This window comes from Lycorma delicatula, chromosome 2 (genome assembly GCF_047948215.1).
Source record: "Lycorma delicatula isolate Av1 chromosome 2, ASM4794821v1, whole genome shotgun sequence".
In the NCBI taxonomy this organism is placed as follows: Eukaryota; Metazoa; Arthropoda; class Insecta; order Hemiptera; family Fulgoridae; genus Lycorma; species Lycorma delicatula.
Window position 1 is genome coordinate 16811627 of NC_134456.1, and position 17692 is coordinate 16829318.

General features: G+C 34.1%; 1 long non-coding RNA gene across 4 annotated transcripts in view; it reads left to right on the forward strand.

Annotated features, from left to right (window-relative positions):
• LOC142320506 (uncharacterized) overlaps positions 1–17065 on the forward strand; it is a 101866-nt gene extending 84801 nt beyond the window's left edge. For 3 of the 4 annotated variants that reach the window (XR_012755420.1, XR_012755421.1, XR_012755423.1), the window contains exons 2-3: positions 4332–4561; positions 16630–17065. This is a non-coding gene — a long non-coding RNA (uncharacterized LOC142320506). Of the gene's footprint in view, positions 1–2854; positions 2926–4331; positions 4562–16629 lie in introns of those variants that run through there. The other variant, XR_012755422.1, reaches the window with a different exon arrangement.
• The last annotated feature ends 627 nt before the right edge of the window (positions 17066–17692 follow it).

Sequence of the window (17692 nt, forward strand, 5' to 3'; positions counted from 1 at the left end):
TAATGTTGAGTGCAGTTTCATTGAATGCTCTGGGCATTTATTAGCCAAAATTAATTTTTCTTTTAACTCAGGAAATGATAGTTTGTTTAGTAATTGACAAAAAATACTAATTTCTAAAATCAGAAATCAATTAATTCTGCAAAAGCTGATTCCTTCTTTTGTGAACAGCTATTTACCTTTTTTATTAATTCTGTTTTTTTAATTTGACCCGCTGTGGACAATGAGAAATAACTCATCACATATTCTTTTATTGTTCTATTTTCTTCCAGAACTTTATCATTATCTCAATTTGTTTTATACTTTTTTCATCTGTCTACATATATACTGATTTCTTTGGGTTTCTCTTGGAACCCTATAATTATTTACTTTTTTTAAGTTTTTGTACACAATACTTATTAATTTTTATTTCCATTTCTTCCGGGTCTTGTTTAACTTCTGTTATTCATTTCCTTGTTGAAATAGTCAAATGTCTTATTGAATAAATTCTCATCAAGTCTTGATTCTCCATTTCCTCATCACATCTGATAATTTCTATGTTTCCTTGTAGAGTTAGTTGTTTTTCCTCAGCTTCCATACATCTCCAATCTTTCTTGATCCTTGGATTTCAGGATCTTTCTTTCTTTCTCCATTTCTTGCAGTTCACTTACCTTATTCAAAGTTAGACATTCAATTGTGTAGAGACTTTCAGGTTAGGTCACAGTGTTGCAATGTTAAATTTTGGGTTTTATTCAGATAACTTTTTGTTGTAGACAACTTTAGCTTAGCACATTAGTAACATTTTTGATCTTACTTTTTTACCTTTTTGTAAAAACTGGGTTATATGATTTTATCTAAATGAATCTTTCAACCCTTTTAATTTTCCTCTGTTTTGTTTCCAGACGGTTTCCTGAGTTTCTAGAGTTCATTCTAAACTCTTTTTTTTCATAAATATCTACAGTCCTGCTGTTTACATGATCTCTTTTAATATTTCCACTTGAATTTTTGCTGGTGTCAGAAAACTGTCTGCAAACACTAAGCAGTCAAATTGTCCTTTATGTAAGTCAGTCTTACATGTTTCACTCCCAGTATTTTTAATTTTTTTCTTCACACCCATGTAATCTTCTCAAGCAGACCATTTTAAAAAAAGCATTGATGAGAGTCCTCACCTTGTTTCACCCCTGTTTTAATTTTAAATGACCCTGAGATTTCTCTAGGATCAAATATTGGATTTAGTTTCTGATTTGTTTTATGATGATTTCCATTATTTTTCTATCAACCCCAAAATTCCTTTGGCATGTTTCCCTGTTAATCAAGTCATATGCTTTTTTGTAATTCAGAAGCATTAATGCCAGGTTTCTCCTCTTCATATGGAAATCTGTAATTATTAGTTTCAAACATAAATGTTTTGCCCATGACCTTCCTTTTCTGAATTTCTCTTGATATTTTCCAGTCTGTGGTTTGATCTATTGTTCAGTCTATTCTAAAGAGCTTTGGAGAGAACCTTACAAGTCACTGATAACAGTGTAGTTCTGCGTAGCACCTTCTTCCTGTCTCCTTTATCATGTATTGGATTAATCAATATATCTATAAATCAATTTTGTATATATTTTTTTTAAATTTATGTTAAAATTCAAAGCTTTTTTAAAATAGTTTTTTCTGGTATTCTTTCTTTTTTACTAGTCTTGTGTTAACTATTAAGATGTTCATATCATGAGTAACTGTAAGAAGTTCCCTGATAAGCTAGGTATCAAACCCAGGATCTTTGATGAAGCAGACTAGCATTCTATCCTACCAAGGCATTCTACAAGTCAATTTAATTATTCTTGCAAGAAAACAAACTTTATCATATCTGCATTTGCAAATAAATTCTCAAAATTCTGTTTTTCATGAGTTTTCAATCATCTTATAAAATAAACTGTTCCTTTGCATGACTCATTCACCTAGTAACTGGGACATATATGGGTAGGTATTAATTATTTTTAACTTCATTTACTCTTGCCATAACAAACATTATATGAATTTTCCAAAAATCTTGATCTAAATAAAAAATTGTTTTATTCTCTGATCTATTTTGGATTTAGAACATTACATGTTAGAAATTTTATGTGGTTTTAAAGTACGTAAAGAGTACTGCTGTAAAAATTTCAGATTTTTTCCACCTGTCCCACGTGTGTTTTTGGGCCCAAAAAATGAGACATTTTCAAAATCACGGCCATTTTTTTTTTTAATGAAGGACAGGATTCAGTAACAGTCAGATTTTTACTAGTGTTAAAAGATAAAAAACAGGCCTGTTACCTTAAGCCCTTCAAATTTTGTGCCCAAAATTTGAAAAAATAATAATTTGTAAATGTAACTTCAATAAACATTACAGGATTTGGTTGTGTAAGAAATTGAATTTTGAGTACACTAAGATGAAGTTCCATGTTTACTCATTCCAAAAAGCCCTTTTTGATCCTCTCTACGATGTAACAAGAATTCTACAGCTCGTGGAAAAAGTGACAAAAATGGCTATTTTACAGGTTGACAAGTTAGAAAATAGTCTATTACTCAAGAAAAACATTTTTTGACCACTACAAGGGTAGTTATCATATGCCAAATATCACCAAAATCAGAAATAGTGATGCACTGATCATTTTTTGAATTAAAATGGAATACCCCATATGTAGTTGTTATTTGTGACAGTAGATAAGTTTTTCTGTGATAGTGATTATAATTAAAATTTTATTATGTTAGCGGTGATAGTAGCTGCATGTTTTTTGTTTAATATTTTAGTTTTAAGTTTTTTATTTTCTTTTTTTATTTCATATTTAAGTTTTATTTTGTTTTTAAATTTCTAGTGTATGTTTTTTGTTTTCTAGGCGATGATAACGTAAATGTTTTTCACCCCCCCCCCACACCAAAACAAAGTTACTAAAAATGTTATCTTCTGCAACAAAAATTTCTTAGGTAAACTTGTCTGTATTTTCTGTCAGTGGTCATTGATTTATGGTTCTGTTTCTTTGATGTGATGTAATTTAGTTCATTTTTTTTTAATGTAATAGATTAAGAGATTGTGAAACGTGTTTAAACAGACATAGCATTCCTCCAGGAACAAAGGAAGTTTGCTGTACATTTTTAGATATAAGGATATAAGCCACTATATGAAATTATACTACTTTACATCACCAGTTTAAAAGCTTATGTGCTAATTAATGGTTAGAAGGATAATGAATCCCTTTTTTTATTGTTTTACGTACATGGAACCAACCAACTTACATTTACAGAATTCAGTGGTAGGCAGATAAATATAACCAAGAAAGGAGTAATCAACTGGAACACATATTTGTAGGAGATTTATTCAATTCCTATGTTCAAAGACAATCTTGGCGAAAATCAGTAGAGAAAGTTTATTTTAGTAATATGTAAAATTCTATTTACTTGTTACAAAAATTATGCAGGAACTTTACATTTTAATAAAGGATTTGTAAATAAAACAAATGAAGGGTGTTAAGACAACAGACAAGTATCACACAATCTAGCATCATTGAAAAAAAAGGATGTTGAGTAACAATAATTTGTGGTCCAAGCATTTTCAATAAACTGGTTTCTATAGATCACCATAAGTAACTTAAGTACTGGGTACCACATCAGTGAATTGCATAATTACACAATGGTATTTTACGGCTTATATCCTTATCAGTCAATGCCTGAAGAAACCAGTTAATAAATTATAAGTATTCTATTAACACTTAAAAAGCAGTAGAGTTAATAGAATAGAATGTCTTTATTGATAATTAATTTTTACAATAAAATTACTGATTATCATATATTATATAGAAGATGAAGATTTCAGAACATTATTAACATTAAAATACAACTTAACCTTTTAACTTTTCTTCTGTTGGTGTTTGTGTTACAATTACAGCCAAACATGTTTTCAAATTTTTACACTGTTTTACTATAAGTCTCTTTACTCGTAGAACAATGTATGTAATGATTTTTCATGTAATAGAGCAGTTTGTTTCAAATTAAAACGTGACTCATATTTTCTTGAGATTTTTTTTAAGAGTCTTTGTAGTATATCAGAAATAAGTACATTAAAAAATCTTTACCATTTCTAATATAAAAATAAAGGAGATAAAATGATTAATTATTAACTTATTTATTCTGTTTAGATTATTCATCTTTACTTATTCTTTTATTTAATACAATGAAACTTATAAAGTAAATAAATAACTGATATAAATTGTGAACCCAAAACAAATATTATTGTAACTCTTATATAAAATTCTGTTATAAATTCCTTGTTGTAAAACAGTTTCAGAGTACTTAAAAATATCAAGCATAATGCATTCATCATTATTCATTTTCAGATGGATTGAAGAAGCAGAGTCATTAGGGAAGAAATTTGATTGGGTTCAGATTTTTGAAAATAAAGGCGCTATAATGGGATGCTCTAACCCACATCCACATTGTCAAATTTGGGCTTCATCTTTCATTCCAAATGAACCAAGGATTAAGGATATATATTAAAAAAGTTACTATGAAACACATGGTCGACCTTTGTTAATGGATTATGTTGATAAAGAGTTACAAAAAAAAGGTAAATCTTGCTTTGATATTTACTGATTCCCTCTCAGATGCCATTCACTCATTCATTATTATTATTATTTTTTAGTTATTATTGCATTAAAATTAAACTTAAAATATCAAATGATCATTTAATGTTTAGAGCAAGTTTTTTCAATTTTAGTGCACTTTTTCGTTGATATTCTACTTTCTAAATGATAACTATTATTATTTTCCTGTATCATACTCTTGCTTAATTTTAAGTTTTCTGCTTGAAATTCATAATAATTAAGCATTAGATTATTAAAAGTATAGATAGCAACCCATAATTTTTAACAATTGTTTTTTAGAATCTATAAATTAAACATCTTTGCAGATTTTTTGTCACTATTCTACTCTTGTATATCGTTTTGCATGTTTATTTTTTCTGTTTCATGGCTTCTAAATATCTAATAAATTCTATTTATATTCATACATCCTTGTTGAATAATGTGCACAATTAACAAAAAAATAAAGTACATGTAAATTTATTGTGTAAATATTTGTTTGTTTGCATAATACTTTATATTGTATTGACTTACTTTAAACTTAAAACTATAACAGTAATCTAAGTAGGTTGTTAAAACTTGTTGGACATTACAATTGGTCCTTGACTTCTGAACATCAGTTGAGAAATTTGGAGATAAACTATGAGTACTATATATTATGAAATTATATATTATATATTATGAAATAAAAAATGAACTATTCACTGGCAAAAATCTACTAATAGACACGATATTATATTCAGAGTTTTCCATTTGAAAATGAAAAAACTCCTAGACCTTATTAATAAAAAGAAATATTTGGTTTGATCAAGTGCTATGTGCTAAGTGTCAGGTGGCAGAAAGGAGGCTTACCTCATTGTTACATATTGGTATGATTAGTAACTAAAATATGACCTGAAAAAATTGATCTTATCATGTCTGCTGAACTCCCTGATAAAAATGTTGACCCATTATTAAATGACATTGTTTTAAACATGTGTCACAGACAGTGTGGTGATATAAATAGGTCATCACCGTGCATGATAAATGGAAAATGTTCAAAAAAATATCCTCAAATGTATATTTACAACACTCAGACTACAGAAAAAAAACTTTCTTAATTAATCTGCTTCTTGCTGAAGTTCACTTAACTAAAGACGTTGCAATTGGTTTAGCATCATCAGGAATAGCTGCTATACTTACAAATGGTGGGAGAACTGGACATTCTACTTTTAAGTTACCATTAAATGTTGCATGTGGGCTAGAATCTGTTCATAAAAATGTTCTATATTTGAATCTGTTCTATATTCATAAAAATGTGAGAAATTTGGACAAATTTTGCAAGATACTAATCTTATAGTGCGAGATGAATGCACAAAAAGTCATAGCTCATATTGAAACCATTGCTCGAACCCTTAAAGATATTAGATCATGTGGTAAATTAATGGATGGTATAACTTTCGTGTTTGCTGGAGACTTTCGGCAAACATTGCCTGTCATCGTGAAAGGAACTAGGGCTGATGTTAAGGCATGCCTTAAATCATCAGCCTTATGGAAATTTGTCCACACTTTTAATTTAACAACTGATGGTGGCGATGTTAACTTTCCCTTACAACTTCTAAACATTGGAAATGGGACTCTTCCTCACAATGATTGTTACTTATCCCTCAATGAAAACATTGGTACCATTATGCATTCAACGGATGATCTCATTTCCAATATTTATCCAAAAATTAGTTAGCTTTTACAGAAATCATACGAGTGGCTTTGCGAAAGATTTATCATAACTCCTCAAAATATTTTTGCATTTGAAATTAATAATATAATTTTAGAAAATGTTCAAGGGCAAAACAAGGAATATTGATCTGTAGATTCTGTAATCAATACCAAAAATGAAGTTCACTATCTTGTAGAATTTTTTAATTTTCTTAATCCTGCAGGTTTTCCAGCTCATAGTCTCAATTTTAAAACAGGAGTTCTGATTATTTTACTATGAAACCTTAACCCTCCAAGGTTATGTAACGGCACGAGGTTGCAAATCAAAACTATGCAAAATCACATCATTGAGACTAGTGTTTTGACAGGCCCAGCTGCAGGGAGAGCTTGTTCTTATACCCCACATCCCAATGATCCCAGCAGATGTACCAGTTCAATTCAAAAGGAAGCAATTCCCTATAAAATTTTCATTTGTTATAACAATCAATAAAGTGTAAAGCCAGAATTCAAACACATTGGTATTGATTTACAATTAGACTGTGTTTCTCAAGACAATTATATGTTGGACTTTCTAGAATTGATAATTCAGACATTCAATACATTCTACTACCAAAAAATCAAAACGCCACAAAAAATATCACATACCAAGAAGTTCTACCATTTTAATACTGTTAGAAAATTGGTTGGCTACATTATAATCTCGAGCAAAGCTGAGGTCAGGGGGATATATATATATATATATATATACATATATTTACTTATATACTTATAACTTATACTTATACTTACATAAGTAAGTATATATTTATATATACTTCTTATTATATACATACTTCAGTAGTTTTTATGTATATATATACATACATAAAAACTACTGAAAAGAAATGGATGAAAATTTTCTCCTTGTGGTATAAGTGCATACTAAGAAAATCCACTTTGAAATTTCGAGTTTAGTGGGTTAAAATGTAGTAACAATGACTTTTTTTTTATTTCTCGGTAACAGATGTAGATATCAACTTAATTTTTAGTGTTGATATAAATGATATATAATTTTTATATATCATTTTAATATGATATGTAAAAATTGATTTCTATATTTTTTGAAATTCAGATATTAAGAGTGTTAAAATGGGTTTTTAATCTTTTTTTTAATTTCTTTGTAAGAAATGAAGAAATCAAACTGATTTTTTGTGAGTATAATCTCATGTTAATAAACCAATTTCTAGATTTTTGAAATTTGACCTTGAAAGGGGATGAGTAAATGTAAAAAAAAAATTAACAATGATTGTAAATTTTCCCAATCCTGACTACAGTAAACGAGACATTCAGTAGATTTGGGCTTGCAAATACTCTTCAGATAAACATTTAAAAACCGTGGGTTTTTAATTTCAGATTTTTAAGGGGTGCAAAGTTAGATGGTGCTGTGGCTCAATCAATACAATCACTGCTACTATAACTGTATGTGTGACTGGCTGCACCTACCTCAGGTTACTTGACTAAAGAACATAAAATAAAAGAATTGACCGCTATGGGAAATGGAAGTAACCATATAGCGCAGGCGAAGCTGCAATGGATAGCTAGTATATAAATATATCTTATATATAAAATACAAAAACATTTTCTTTAGAAGCAATTGTCAGTGGTAACTGGCGAGGCCATGGAATAGTGATGCTCATTTGACAGCTGCGCAGCTAATTCTGGGAATCCCTGTTAAGCTTATGGCGCCATGTGTTCATAAGATTGCATCATTGTTTAAGCTGCTAATATCTTATTTGTGTTAAAATCATAATTATTTACTGACATTTTGTTATTAAATATTAATTTTATCAGACTTTCATTGAAATAATTTTATTAAAATAACTGGTGCACTAAATAATTAGTTGTATAATATAAGTGTTTGTTTAATTAATAATAACCTTAGGGTTCAAAATTTTAAATCTAAGTTTGTTCATAAATTAAATTACCAAAATCCTAAATTATCTTGTTAAAAATTGAAAAAAGTTTAAAAAGAAAAAAACAGCTCGTAAAAAGTACGAATTCAGTTGAAAGAAATATTTACATTTCATCAAGAAATGGTATAATTGGTATTATTGGCAGTAATAATGAACATTTCTTTTCATTCAGTTCAAGAGATAAATAACTACATGACAAAATATGTCAAAATACCAGAAAGTTGGCAGAGTAAAAATTATGCCTTTTCATTTTTAGAAGTAGTTAGTTAATACAGTAGTAAAAAAAGAGATGATAAATGAAATTAAAATTGCTGATTTTCATGCCTTAATTATTGATGAAAGTACAGATATTTCTACAACAGAATGTTTAATTTTATATTTTAAATCATTGAGAAAATCTAATCAATATAAAACAATTTTAGGCGGAATAACCCAATTCCTGTGATTCCTTTTCAATTTCTTTGCAATTTTACAATTTTATTTAGACAATCAGATCGATTTACAAAAGCTCATTTTGTTTACTTTCTGATGGAGCTTCTGTGATATTGGGAAAATAAAATTCTATAGCAGCTAAATTAAAACAGTGTACCACATTTGTTTCAACAACATGTGTTGCATATCGTTAAGATATGTGCATTTCTGATGCTTGGAAAGAAGTTAAAGTGACAAAAGATATTAAGTCTGTGGTAAGAACTATTTATACTCTTATTCTCAAGATCTACAATGAAGTGAAATAAATTTAAAGATTGATGCTTCTGAAAATGAAGCTATAATTTTCAAGGCCATCAATGAGGCAAGGTAACCCACCTTCCTTCATTGCTCTTTACAGCAAAATGCCTTGATAACCACCAAGGCATTTTGCTGTAAAGGCGATAATTAGTATGCTTTAATGAATCGCTTCTCGGCCTCTGGTCCCGTACTGTAAACTTGCTTTGCAATACTGATGCGATTTTCTGCAAGAAGAATGTTCTACATACACGTCGTCAGGGCTGTACAACGATCGGTGGCAGTTACTTAGCCTGCGTTGCTGTGAAGTATTATAAGGAACAGCGGTGTCGTGTGTTGAAAGGAGGGCCACCGTCGGCCAAATAAGGAGATTTTCTTTGTGTGTTGGTGTCCCCATCTTTGTAGTTCGTGAGGCCAAGCAAAGTTCCAGATCCTCTGGCAGGCTCGGGAAGCGATTTCGCTCCGACCTTGCCAGTGGTCTATAGTAGGAGCTTTTAAGCTTTGATTGTTTCGAGCAGGTTGCGTAAGGACAGGTGGCCTTGCTCGGAATAACTAAGCGAAAAACGCCCACCTGTTTTGTAATAGGTGATAGGATTCTTTCAAATTGCAGCTGTTGTACCTGGCAGTGCAGTTGGTGTATTTTCTCATTGCTAAGCTGCTGTGGAGCAATCCGAGGGAGATTGCCTCGAGAACGTGGTTGTTTTAGCCAAGGACTTGGTTACTAGTGACCCCTTTCTACCAAAATAAACTCAAAAAAGGAATCGCACATTTCGGTCGAGTTTCGACAATTCCTTTCTTTTTCCTGGTTAGCGTCAGGTAATTACCGTTAAGATAATACTTCAGAGGATGATATGTATGAGTGTAAATGAAGTGTAGTCTTGTACAGTCTCATTTCAATCATTCCTGAGATGTGTGGTTAATTGAAACCCAACCACCAAAGAACACCATATCCACGATCTAGTATTCAAATTCGTGTAAAAATAACTGACTTTACTAGTACTTGAACGCTGGAACTCTCGACTTCCAAATCAGCTGATATGGGAAGACGCGTTTACCACTAGACCAACCCAGTGGCTTAGAGTTTCGACAGTTAGTTGACTCGTACCTTTCCAGGTGTGCTTTGATGGTTTCTGATCTGGCATTAAAATGCGAGGGCCTCCAGGGCGCTAACTGAGCCCTAGATTCGGTCGTTGATCGACTATCTGGCAAGGTGGAAGGAGTCAGGACTTCAAACCGATAACAGGGAGGGTCCTTGGCGAAATCCTTACCTCTTTAAAACGGGTGTAGATGAAGGTGAAAAAGCCTGTCTCCTTCGCTGCAGTAACAGCCGCACCTGGGCCTAAGCGGGTTAGTCCCCGCCGCCAGTTCAGGAGTCGGCTAACAAAATTAAGCGGACCACCGTCAAGGTGGTCCCAGTAACGCCTGGTCCGGGGGATTCATCTACGATGACGGAGCTGACCCTGAAGAAGGTCCTGGATCCACGGAGAGAAAAGTTCAAGATCTCCCGGGTCACGAAAACAATTATATGTCCTGGAGGTCGTAATTGCGCAGCAGACGAAGTAGCTGCTGGAGGCCGACGTTCTGAAGAAGAACGGGCTGAAGGCTTAGTTTCTGGCCGAACGGAGACTTCAAATATTGGTGTATGATTTACCAAGGGCAACGAGGCCAGAGGAGCATGAAATCCTCAAGGCGATACACAGCCAAAATCCAGTGTTGGATATGGCTGTTGAGGACTTTCTCAAGGAAACCAGGGTGATCCGACAGTTGCAGGAGAAGGAAGCCTCAAACCTTGCCTAAGAGATTCCTCTGACCTTAGCATGCTGCGTGCAGGAGTTAGGTCTGCTAGGAGAAGATACCAGCGTCGCCCCCTAACAGGGATTATCGTATATGACGTGCGTTCTGAGGATCTACTGGCGCGCCCATAATGAGTACATTCATATCATCAAGGAAGCCAAACTCAGTTTTGGTAAGACTCCATGCGGGAGTTGTAGCGCAACACTTGGCAGCTAGCGAAATCATGTTACCGGCCAAAAAGCCATTGCATGTGCAGTTCAGTGTTCGATGCGGTTTGTCACCAAACTTTAACATCTGTGGTTACTTATCAGGCGTTTCTGGATACTCTGGGGGTTGCTTTCCGACTTGTTGGAAGGTGGCTTTGGTGAGGGTGCTCTTAAAATCACAAAAGGATGTGAGGTCAACAGTTAAAGACCCACCAGCCTCTTGCCGGTAATCAGCAAATTTGGCAGTATGACATGGCATGGCACAAAATCTTGTTGGAACACTCTGTTGCTTTGTGGGAATTTGTTACAACAACCCCTTTCCTTCAGAATCTTGATATATTCATCACTTTTCAACGTACCATTTACTCAACGTAATGAAAAAGGGCCATCAGATGTGAAACAACCCTAAAAAAATTTCTTACATAAAAACATGACAACAGAAAACATAACATAGTTAGCAGTGCTTTGGCCCACAAGAGCTTTTTTCCCCATTGGTGGTATTAAAAGCTGTTTTTTAGCTGGCCAATGAGCTTTCCATCCAGCTGCAAGAAGTTGGCATCATGTATAACTTGTTACACTGGCTGCTTAAGTCCTCAGCAGATAATTTTGGCTCAAGTTTATTTTTTCTCGCTAATAGCTGATCCTGCGTAGGAGTAGTTTTACGGCCACATTTGCCTTTCCTTTGAGGTGTAAGGGAACCAGTTTTTTTAAATTGTTTTAAAATAGCACTTAATGTCCCTAGCAGAAGTTGTTTATCATTATGTTATACTGATATGTTCAGAAAGAGCTACAATTATTGAACATTTTCTTAGAGCATATGTTCATTATTATAATACATTCAAAACACAGAAAAAAAAATAGGAATAGGAAAATATTACTTTGTAATAAAAAATGAAATAAATTTTCATAAAACACTATAACATGAAAATTGCTAAATAACCAAAGACATAGAGAACTTAAAGAATGAGTATGATCAAGCAGTGTAGCCACAACATAGAAATAAACAAAATATTCCCTGTGTACAGATTAATTTGCACACCATTGTAGATGAGCCAGCATTTAACATAAATAGTGAGGTGAAAAAACACTTAGATACTGTTAACAGTATCAGTAATATTTAATTGTATCATTTTAGTATTTAAAGTAAGATATTAATTAAGATACATAAAAAAATACACATCATTGATAAAAGATAAAATAAAATTCTTAAGGAGGAGATTTTATCCTTGAAATTCCAGATGCAAGTTATAATTCAACAAACTAAATGCAGTGCTATATAAATTACTAATATCCAAAAAACTGAAAATTAAAATATACCTGATTTAATTTTAGCAATAAGCAGAATAATTGGAGTGATTTATTCACACCAAATAATCAAGATATTGAAAATTAGACTGCAAGTATGTAATAAATATATATCATTTGACCCACCTATTATTTTAGTTTCAAATTCTTAAAAAAAGAGTTAAATTAGGTTAATAGGAGCTAAAAAATTATATATCTTTTAAATAAACTGCTCTAACGATAATTTCTTTTTGTCTTCAGTCATTTGACTGGTTTCATGTTGGTATGTTCCAAACATTGCTTGCCTGCACAATTTTTCCTTTCTACCAGTCCCTCCAATATAAATGCGACTATTCCAGGATGCCTTAAGATGTGGGCTATAAGTCTGTCTCTTCTTTTAACTGCATCGGAACAGGCTGCGGTACGAGTACGCAGCTGCCTTAACAGGGGTTGGAATGGCGCATTGAGCACAGTGAGGAGGTGGAATTGATGGCTGAGCAATTCGGCCAGGCATCAAGACTGGTTGCGATAGGGTCATACAGCAGCTCTTGAAGTCATGTTACTGGCCAAATCCATTGCACATGCTGTCCAGTGTTTGGTGCAAGTTTGGTGGTCAGGACCACACATTAACATCTGTGGCGACTTACCAGGCGTTCCTGGATACTCTGTTTCCAGATGCTCTTGAGGGTGCAGCAAAAGTTGGCGTCAGGGCGGGTGAGACACCATTAACCCACCGGGTTGGTCTAGTAGTGAACGCATCTTCCCAAATCAGCTGATTTGGAAGTCGAGAGTTCCCAGCATTCAAGTCCTAGTTATTTTTACACGGATTTGAATACTAGATCGTGGATACTGGTGTTCTTTGGTGGTTGGGTTTCAATTAACCACACATCTCAGGAATGGTCGAACTGAGACTGTACAAGACTACACTTCATTTACACTCATACATGTCATCCTATGAAGTGTTATCTGAAAGGTAATTATCCGAGACTACACAGAGTGAGACATCATTCTTTGGCATGCGGACTGTGGATCCCGTGGATATAGACTGAGTGGTTTCTTGAATGGCACTGAGAAAGGCACCGAGTATTGATCAACTTGACCCGGATATCTTGTGGCATCTGCTGCCTGTCATAAGAAAGACGCTTGGCACGCTGTTCTCAAGGTGCCTTACCTGGGGTTGCTTTCTGACTTGTTGGAAGGTGGCTTTGGTGAGGATGCTCTTAAAACCAAAAAAGGATCCGAGTGAGGTCGGCAGTTATTGGCCATCAGCCTCTTGCTGGCTATCAGCAAGTTGCTAGAGAGGCTGGCTGTGGAACGGCTCTGGGAATGCATCAATATGAACTGTTTTCTAGATCAAGGCCAATATGGCTTCATGAAAGGGATTGGCACCAAGGACTGCATCTTAATTGCTCTTGTTGAGGTAGAAAGTGCCGACTGTAATTATGTTTTGGCAGTTTTTATAGACATAGAGGCAGCATTTTCTTCCTTATGTTTGAGTTCTGTCCTCTATAAATTGGAACACCGCAATGTTCCTATAACCCTGCAGCCGTATTGCATGACTATTTGTCTAACTGTACAGCTATGTTTAGAGATGCGCACCTGGCTGTGTAAAAGTCTGTCACCAATGGAAGCCCGCAGGGTTCCGTTCTTGGTCCCCTGCTGTGGAATCTGGTATTTGATGGATTTCTGGAACTGACATTACCAGAAGAGGTCACGATCCAGACTTTTGCCAATCACTGTCTCCTGTTAGTGCATGGTAATTCTCAACCGCAACTAGAAGATTGGGCTCAGACAGCTTTGTCAACCGCGGAGAGCTGGATGGACATGCAAAATTTAAAGATTTCTGTGCCCAAGATGAAGTTTATGCTTCTCAAGGCTCAAGGGTGCAGGCAAATTATCATACATTCGTAACCCCCACATTAAGTATAAAGGCTGTGTGATCAGCCAAGCTAAAGTTCATAAGTACCTAGGTGTTTTTGTTTGATGAGAAGTTGCTGTTTAGCAACCTTATTAGGCAAGTAGTGGTAAACGCCATGTCTGTGATGCACAAAGAGGATTGCTCAGAAGGATTAAGGGCTGTCGGACCATCATTTGTACATGGTGTACTGAGGTGTCTTCGAAATTATGGCCTCTTATGCTGCATCCATTTGGGCGCATAGGTTGGACAGAAATAGAGCACTTATTCAGAATTTAAGTAGTACCCAGTGCATTAAATTCCAGTGGTTGTTAAGCCTGGTTGTCCTTAAAACAATCTCCTATGAGGCTACCACTGTACTGGGAAAGGCTCTCCCAATTGATTTAGTGGTGAAAGTTTAGGCAGTCATATGAAAGTTGCGAAGAGGCAGGGAGGCCGAGGTATTTGGGATGCGGTTTTAAGCCGAGCCTGTACCAGAGCAGAACGGTGATCAAAATGCACCAGTTCTAAATTTTGTTCAGTTGCCCACCTCACGCCTGCGAAGGAGGTTTTACAGCCTCGTGATGGCTGCATGGCAGCAAGAATGGCTCACTACAACTAAGGGAAGGTCCATCCTTGTATACATTTATACATGACTTGGGGGGGGATGGTATGTCTCTCCTTCGTTTTTAAGGGCAACAGGTGCCTAGTTGCTCTCTAACCATGCAAACTTGAACCAATATTTATTACAGTTCCACCTGGTTGCTAATGAGTGGTGTGTCTGTGGGGAGGTCCAGTCGAACGAACATATGATGTTCAACTGCCCAGCTCTGCACCCTGGAGCGTAAAGATCAAGGAGAAAATTGGCCACTCATAGCGGCGAGTCAATGTGGCGTGAGCTGCATTGTCAGATCTTGTGGGTGTTCGTTGATGCCATTGCTTTGTTCAACCGACATCAATAGTTTATTTAAGGAAAAGACTCCTCCCTTACTGCTATGGAAAGCTACCAAAGAGTTATAGCTGGCCATCAGACAATTAAGCTCAAGCACTTTAATATTGGTGGACAGGTACTTGCTGGCATTCAGCAACCTAGGCATGGCACAAATTGCTATCTTGACAAGATGAATTTAATTTATTGAATGCCATAATTATTTTAGTAGTAAAATATTTATGTGCCTACCCATTTTAGAATACATTACAAGTGAGTAGCGGGACACAAAGCAAGTGGTGTTTGGCACCATGCTTAGTTTGCTCATGCAATTAGGTTAGCTCTAGGAAGTAATTAGGACATTGGTCATTAAACTGATTCGAGGCTCAGTAGTCGTATGTGGCATAGACATTCGGTCGTATGCTTTAGGTCGACCAAATGGGGTGGTGGCGGGAGAAGTGCCATGAAAATCAATCTTCTTTTTACTACATTTTTCCACATGCTTCTTTCTTCATCAATTTGCCACAACACCTCTTCATTTGTCATTTTATCCACCCATCTGATTAAGATTCTCCTATAGCACCACATTTCAGCGTCTAATCTTTTCTTCTCTACTACTCTGATGGTCTAAGTTTCACTTCCATATAAAGCTACACTTCAAACATATACTTTCAAAAATGTTTTCCTGACGTTGAAATTAATTTTTGATGTAAGCAAATTATATTTCTGACTGAAAGCTCATTTCAAAAAAGAATGTCTACTATATGTAAGTAACTATAAGTCATCTGAAAGGAATATTGCTTTTTTGACAATGTAGTTTTAATGCTTATTCTTTTACTAAGGCTCAAAAGAATCTTTAAAGTTCTGGAAGAATACTAAAATTGTTTAAAGGTTAATGTGGAGAAAAAAATTAACATTCAGTATAAGTGATGAATGAAGACATATTTTAATTGTATGTGTAAAATTGAGTTAATAAGGGGGTAGTCTGTTTAAAGGGGTAGATCCCCTGAAGTAATATCTTATAGTGGTTCCGCAGGTTAAACAGAAAAAAGAAAGATAGTATGTGTGCTTATTTGGAATATACATCTCTGAGTTGGGTCTGTTTTTCCAGACTTATGGGATAAGATATTTAAAGTTAGCAATGTAATCAGTTTATTATATTCTAAATAAATTAAGTGTAAGCGTAATTGACTGATGTTTAATTATGATACTTAATGCAATGTTAGAATCTGTTTTATTTTAATTTGTCATGTAAATCACAAAGAGACACAAGGACTTGCGTCTTTCATGCATGATACATCATGAAAAAATATAAAATTATCTTTTAAATATTACCATTCAATTGTAGGCGTTCTGTGAGTTATACATTTAAATTTAACTCCAGTTTAAGTTGCAATTTTATTGTATTGAATGCATGTGTTGTTACTCCATTTGGTAATGGAGTAACAAATGCATTTGTAATGCATTTGGTAATTTTGTTCGATTTACGGGATTAGATAGCTGATATACCTTCAGAGAGACCAGTTTTTTCCAGTTAAAAATTTAAATAATTTTTGTCTATTTTCTGCCTTTTTAGGTATGAGATGCTTGCTCAGAGTCAACGAGATCTGTCCGCTGAAAAAGCAGCTGCTATTTTACGTAATCTACCCGATGTTCATTATTCAAGAAGATAATTCCTTGCTTTCACTGAAAAGACTTGTAGTTACACATTGCAGATTTATGATATAATAAATATATTATAAATGTGTAATGATGTACACACTAATGATATATTGTGTAATATATTTTATATTTATACATATATATTTATATATGTGTTAATAAATAAATATCATATATATCTGATTGTATGTAATAACATTTTTACAGAGAAAGTGTTAATGCAATGGAGTGACTGTATTCTCAGAAAAAAATTAGTTATACTATGAAAATATTTTGTAAATCTTTAAAAAATATTCTACCTAAATGAAAGAATATAAGTAAAAAATGATTATTAAAATTAGCATTATTCTGAGTTTTTTATTGTTTTCCATTGGTTTTTAATTTCTAAGTATTAATTAATCAATAACTGGTAAGACCAAATATTAGTTAGTGTGAGGGTCATTCTAATATTAACAGAATTTGTTTACACAGCTTCTTTATTGATATTAGATAAAATTACTAATAAATCGCCTCATTTTTCTACATAGTTTCTTTCAACAATACATTTTCTCCACCGGATAGGTAGCAGCTACCTGATCCTCATCAATGAAACAAGATGGCGGCCCAACAATCACCTAATGCTTGACTGAGGCATCATCTTCAAAGCTTCTTTCAGAAAACCAAACATTTGGAAATCATATGGTAATAAATCTGGACTGTATAGTGAGTGTTCAAGAGGTGTCCAATGTATTTTAGCGAGTTTATCATGAATCTGAGTTGCTGTGCATTATCATGGAGAAGGAGGACGTTGCAAATTTGTTGCCGGCATCATTTGTTGTGGTAAGCAGCCCTCATGTCATCCAATAACTAGCAGAAGTAAATCACATTTATCCTCTTTTGTTCATGTAGGAAATCAATCAGCAGCAGCACCCTTTGAGTCCCAAGACACAATTGCCAGAATTTTTCCAGCTGATAAGCATTTCTTGGCCTTGGATCGA